Source organism: Gopherus flavomarginatus, chromosome 2 (assembly GCF_025201925.1).
Source record: "Gopherus flavomarginatus isolate rGopFla2 chromosome 2, rGopFla2.mat.asm, whole genome shotgun sequence".
Lineage (NCBI taxonomy): Eukaryota > Metazoa > Chordata > Testudines > Testudinidae > Gopherus > Gopherus flavomarginatus.
In genome coordinates this window covers 37,242,286-37,248,285 of record NC_066618.1, presented here as the reverse complement: position 1 = coordinate 37,248,285, position 6,000 = coordinate 37,242,286, and positions in this window count along the sequence as shown.

The following is a 6,000-nucleotide window of genomic DNA, read 5'->3' as shown; positions in this document are numbered from 1 at the left end:
TTATCATGCCCATGTCATGATACCACATAAGAAACCTTTTCTATAAAGGGAAAGCAGGCAGTCATCTATGGCAACAAAATATTAGGGGCAGCAAAATATTTAGGAACTACTTATATTGACAGTGGAATAGTTTAATTCTGGGGCAGCTCCATTAAATTATGAAGGAGCTATTCTAGATTAAAAATAAAAAATTATCTGGGGAGAATATCCAGTTCCACAAGCCATAGTTTGCTTAACTCAGAGGCTACAAGGAACAGACATCTTCCAATTTGTCTAGGGTAGCAAAATATGTAGAACTCACTAGTTTCAAAATAGGACACCGGTTTGTGAGCAATGAGTGATTTGAAGATAGAGGGACTAGTAGTTGAACACTTTAATACAGTCCTTAAGGTTCAGATTTAGATTTTAGTAAAGTCATAGTTTAACATATTTAGTTTGAATTGGCAAATCATCATTTAAAAGTACCTTACATGATGGTCGAATTACATTGACTTTCATAACCACTGTTTGGTGTGGGGAGGAGGGGAGGGAATGGAGAAGAAGGAAGGCATTTGTGTTTCAGTCCAGGAAAATAAAACAAAAATGTAGACTAATCTCTGTTCACCTGAAGGCAACTATTGGACTGAATTGTTTGCGGCCTTTTTGGAGAGATTCTCCCTTGTAGTTTAATTTTGGATTACAGGAAATTAGTGCTTGGCACTAAGGGCAAATTCATTCTGTGGGTGAGGCAGAGAGGTTACCTGAGGTAAAAGGAAGATGTACATTGCATTTTATTTCTCACTGTAGGGATGGGACAATAAGATTTTAATCTATTATTTTAATTGTAAACTTTGACTGAGACTTGGGATCTGAAATACTAAGTCAGAGGTTCACAAACAGGTCCACAGCACACAGAAGGCTCTTGAACACTTTGAGAGGTCCCAGCAAAGCTTAGCTTATCCTTGTATAGCTTGTCGATTCGCATTAATGGATTTGAATGAATGGAGCAGGCATGTAACATATTTTCAAGACTTATAAAATGGGCCCTTGGTTTCACAATATTAACTCTGAACTACAATTTTAAAAACTGGATTGTTGAAGTTAAATACCTAAATCCATATTTAGGCACCTAAAACAAACTTGTGGTCTGACTTAAAAAAAAAAATTCCAGAGCACCTGCAGCTCTCATTGCCTTACGAGTATGTGTGCAGCTGTGCGCCACACCTCTGAAAATCAGGTCTGTTTAAAAACAGGCACTTAAATGTGGATTTAGGTTCCTAGCTGGCACCATCCAAGTTTGGCCATTATTCCGTCAAGAAATCAGGTAGCATGATGACTGAGATAGATTACTGAGTAGTATTTGTGTGTGGTTAGTGGGAAGAGATGCTCTGTCTATTTTGCATTATTCTCCTTGAGCCTGTCTTACATGGCTGTTCAGCCATTCCACTTTCTTGGCAAGTTATATTATAAAACAAACACTTTTCTCTTTTTCTGTCACCTTGTCCACATTACAGAATAGTATTTGGCCTACAGCTGCTGTTAAATGATGTTCAGCATTGGCTCACTTATGCACATTGAATCTATTGGTATTTTTAGTAGTGTAGACAAGGATATGGCATCAAGTTGCCCCTAAAGAGTTGGTGATAACTGTAATCTTTAAATGGCTTGCTAAATAAATCTATTGACTAAACAAGTCCTTTTGCTACTCTTCCCATTTCAGTTATACGTTATGGACTTAATTCCACTTTTATTGCAGATAATGGTAGTCTTGTTCAAATTGAGCTTGGAACAGAATTTTAGGATATTGGGTTAGTGATTCCATTTCAGAGTTAACTGGCAAGCTAAATCATTTCCATTTTCCACCCTAAAGAGTAACAAAAAACTTTGGCTTTCTATGCTTTCAGCAGTAATTAAATGGACATTGTGAAGTATATTTGCAGTGTTGTAGCTGTGCTGATGCCAGCACATTAGAGAGACAAGGTGGGCAAAAGGCAATGTCTTTTTCACTAACAGAAGTTGATACAATGAGAGACAAACTTTAGAGCTACATTGACCTGAAGAATAGCTCTGTGTAGCCCCAAAGCTGGTCTCATTCACCCATAGAAGTTGGCCCAATAAAAGATATTACCCCTCATCCATCTTGTCTCTTATTGTGAAGTATGGTAGTTCAGACCAAAAATATTAGTCTTGTGTAAAAAAAATTATAATTCTTAAGAATTTTAATAATTCAAACCCAAAACATTTTTAAAGTGTCAAAGCTATCTTGCAGATGTGAAAAAACCAGCCACTCCAACAGTGAGTTGACAGTGTGTGCGAACCAGAAAGTCAAACTGTGAATAAGGTGAAATGACCTTGGAGGCAAAGGTAAGCTCTTTGGGGAAGGGATTGGCTTTTCATATATGTAGTAATTGGCAGATTTAACATTACTGTAATGCAATAACAATCTGCTTGGGGTTTTTATATTAGAAATTCAGGACTCATTAATCCAGTTGCATTACAGGTATACAGGTATAAATGAATTACATTACAGGTATAAAGTGAAATTGGTTTTGCCAAACAGTTAGAAAAAGTATTTTTGTTCCCATCTTATCAATTGGAGCAAGGAGAGTTCCCAGTCCGCGTCTCTGCATCCTTCAAGGAGACCTCCATAAAACCAGGAAAGAAAAGAGACAATATTCGTGGTATTCCTAAAGTTTATAAAAGGCAGAAAAATCTCCCAAGTGTTCTTTAAATCCTAATGAAGCAAAACAGAAATCTATTATTGTTCCCTTTATAAGTCATCATTAATAGATCACTAATTTCCTTGTCCAACCATGGTAAAACAGAAAAAGATAAATACCATAAACACTGAAGTTAGATTTTTTTTAATTATTTCAGTTTTAATATCCATAGTGTTATACACGTAAATAAATGTGCTATTCTTAATTTGTGATAGTTTTCCTTTACATTTATTATAAAGAGAGAATTTTCCATTCTGCTGGCATTATTTCCATCAGAGATTAGATATTGTGATGATGGATGATATTATAAACCCCTTAGATAAATATTTATATATATATCTGCCCTTTTTAATTACAGTATTTTCTGCTGATAGTAGTTTTAGTGAAGGGTTGTGTTCTGAAAGGAGAGAGACTGTTGCTAGGATGAACTGTAATTTGTTGCAGTACTCCTTTCTTCCTCCTCCATTAGAGACATTGTTAATTGGGAAATTTCTGAAGGACAGTTTTTCTGCAATTTTTTTTCTCTGTGAGTTCTGAAGTTAAGTCTAACAAACTACAAAAGGATATATCTATGGGAGAATTTCAAAGGAAGAAACAAACATCCCTCTTCCCACCTCCCAAGATGTCTATGACCAGAGAAAACTTTGAGCGCTAAACTAATTTTTCCATTGACTGCAAAACTAGGATGACTTACACTCAGGGATAAATTTGGCTCAGAGTCTGAATTCCAAGGTCCCTGACCTCCACAGGGTTTTTGTTCTGTTGCAGTGGCTCTGCATTGCTGTAAATGGTGCTTTCTGGGAACAGTGCCTTTGCTAAATAATTCTACAGCAGTGCAATACTATACTTAATCAATTCAGGTGACTTACAAATACTTCATTGCACAGAATGATCAGTACTGCACAATTGCAGAAACTGCACAATTGCAGAAACAGCAAATGTGTGTTCTGGTCCTTATAGAAAAAATAAAGTGTTACTGTAAGAGCAAATCCTTTGAGACAGCAGGAGGAAAGTGAGCTTTTCGCCAGAAGGTGAGAATGGGTGACAGGGGATGGATCACTTGATGATTACCTGCTCTGTTCATTCCCTCTGGGGCACCTGGCATTGGCCGCTGTCGGAAGACAGGATACTGGGCTAGATGGACCTTTGGTCTTACCCAGTATGCCCGTTCTTATGTGAGGGAAGTCTTCCATCACATTATTTCTGACTGTTCTAAAATGGTCAAAGTGTGTAAAGTACCAGAGGGGTAGCCGTGTTAGTCTGGATCTGTAAAAGCAGCAAAGAGTCCTGTGGCATCTTATAGACTAACAGACGTTTTGGAGCATGAGCTTTCATGAAAGCTCATGCTCCAAAACGTCTGTTAGTCTATAAGGTGCCACAGGACTCTTTGCTACTTTTACAAAGTGTGTAAAGTTTATCTTTTGGTAGTACTCGTCTACCCTCCCCATCACTTCCTCTTCTTCCATGGTGCAAAAGGGTTCCTTTGGGCATGTTTTCCAAATGCTGAATGATTTAAATTGCTTCCAACACAGTACAAACTTAATTAAAGCAAAAGCAGAGCAATTAAACCAGCAGTCCATATACAGAAGATTTATGGACAGTGCATCTAAACAGTTTCCTCCATTTCTACATTTGATAATTGAGAATCATAAATGGAAAATATTACTGTAGCACAAGCATCCTCAAAAAGTAGGGGCGTATCACATCTCAAAAAGCATTTTTAGAAACATTGATCTTTAGCTGAGTACCAGTTTCCAGTCCTCTTAATTTGTTGCTTACTGTGGTTTCCTGAGAATAGCTCTATATCAATATAGAATCTTGCTGTCCATAACAGACGTACACGTTTATATAGAGCTTCTTTATCATAGGATGTATCGAATACAGACATGCTTTTCAAGAAGATTCCTTTTGAAGAATTCCATTTCAACGGAGCAGAAGTATTGCTTAACTCCACTGTAAGGACCCCAATCCTGCTTTCAGTAAATTCACTGGAAGTTTTGACATTTACTTCAATAGGTGGAGGAGCAGGTCCCAATTTAGGGCTTGTCTACACATAGAATTGCACCATTTTAACTTACGGGGTTATTTTAACCAGATTTAATTATTGTAAAAGGCTGGGTGGACACTTACTTCAGTTCAGTTTAAAATGATTGGGAACAGATTTAAGCTAAACTGAAATGAGTGCCTGCACATGACTTTGGAGTGGTTTAACTAAGATGGTGGAAGTATGTGTGTTTACAAGGCCCCGGTCCTGCATGCTGATCCACACAGGCAGAGTGCTTCCTGTAAGGTGCTAGGAGACTTCGGCTACGTCTTCACTACCGGCCGTATCGGTGGGTAGCAATCGATTTCTCGGGGATTGATATATCACGTCTCATCTAGACACGATATATTGATCCCTGAACAAGCTCCTGTCGACTCCAGAACTCCACCAACGCAAACGGCGGTAGTGGAGTCGACAGGGGGAGCCGCAGACGTCGATCTCGCACCGTGAGGACGGTAGGTAACTCGATCTAAGATACTTCGACTTCAGCTACGCTATTCAGATAGCTGAAGTTGCATATCTTAGATCGATTTCCCCCCGTAGTGTAGACCAGCCCTCAAACTCTGAAATCAATGGGAGTAGAGATCACTTAGCAGCTGAGGAAGTAGCTACAGAAGAAGTTCTTTGCTAGAGTATCAAGTCCTTATGGTAGCTAACGCTGTATTTAGAGCTGAGAAGATGTTTCCATTATAGTGGCTTGGTTTCACTCACTCAGTTATAACTTATTTCCCTTCTAGGAAGAATCTTCCAGGCTTGGTCTCAGCCCCACTGTGTATCTTTTTAAAAAAAAAGATTGATCCAATTCTCATCAGTTGTTTCCACATGTAGAGTTTTGATATATACATAACTCCCTGTAGCTTATTAAATATGAAGACAGAAGACATTTTTTTCTGATTATTTTAATTTACTGTTTATATTTCATGCTTTCATTCATTGTAAAAGTACCTCACAGGGATACAACTGTTCAGATTCACCTCAATATTGATATTCGGATAAAACTACTCTGCACTGTGGGCCAATTTCATCAGTGTAATGATTGCTCATGATGCATCTGCTCATGGAGCTATGTCCCTGGAAGCATTAAAAACTTAACAAAAACAACACTCTTGAGAATTATATTTAAAGTGAATTCAAAGTTGGAAAAATGTAATTAAGAACTATATCACAAATTAAACATTTATGATTAGTGCAGCTGTTGTCATTTCCAGATTTTTATTTTAAATTAACTGGTCTGTCTGGTTGCAGGTCATCCAAATA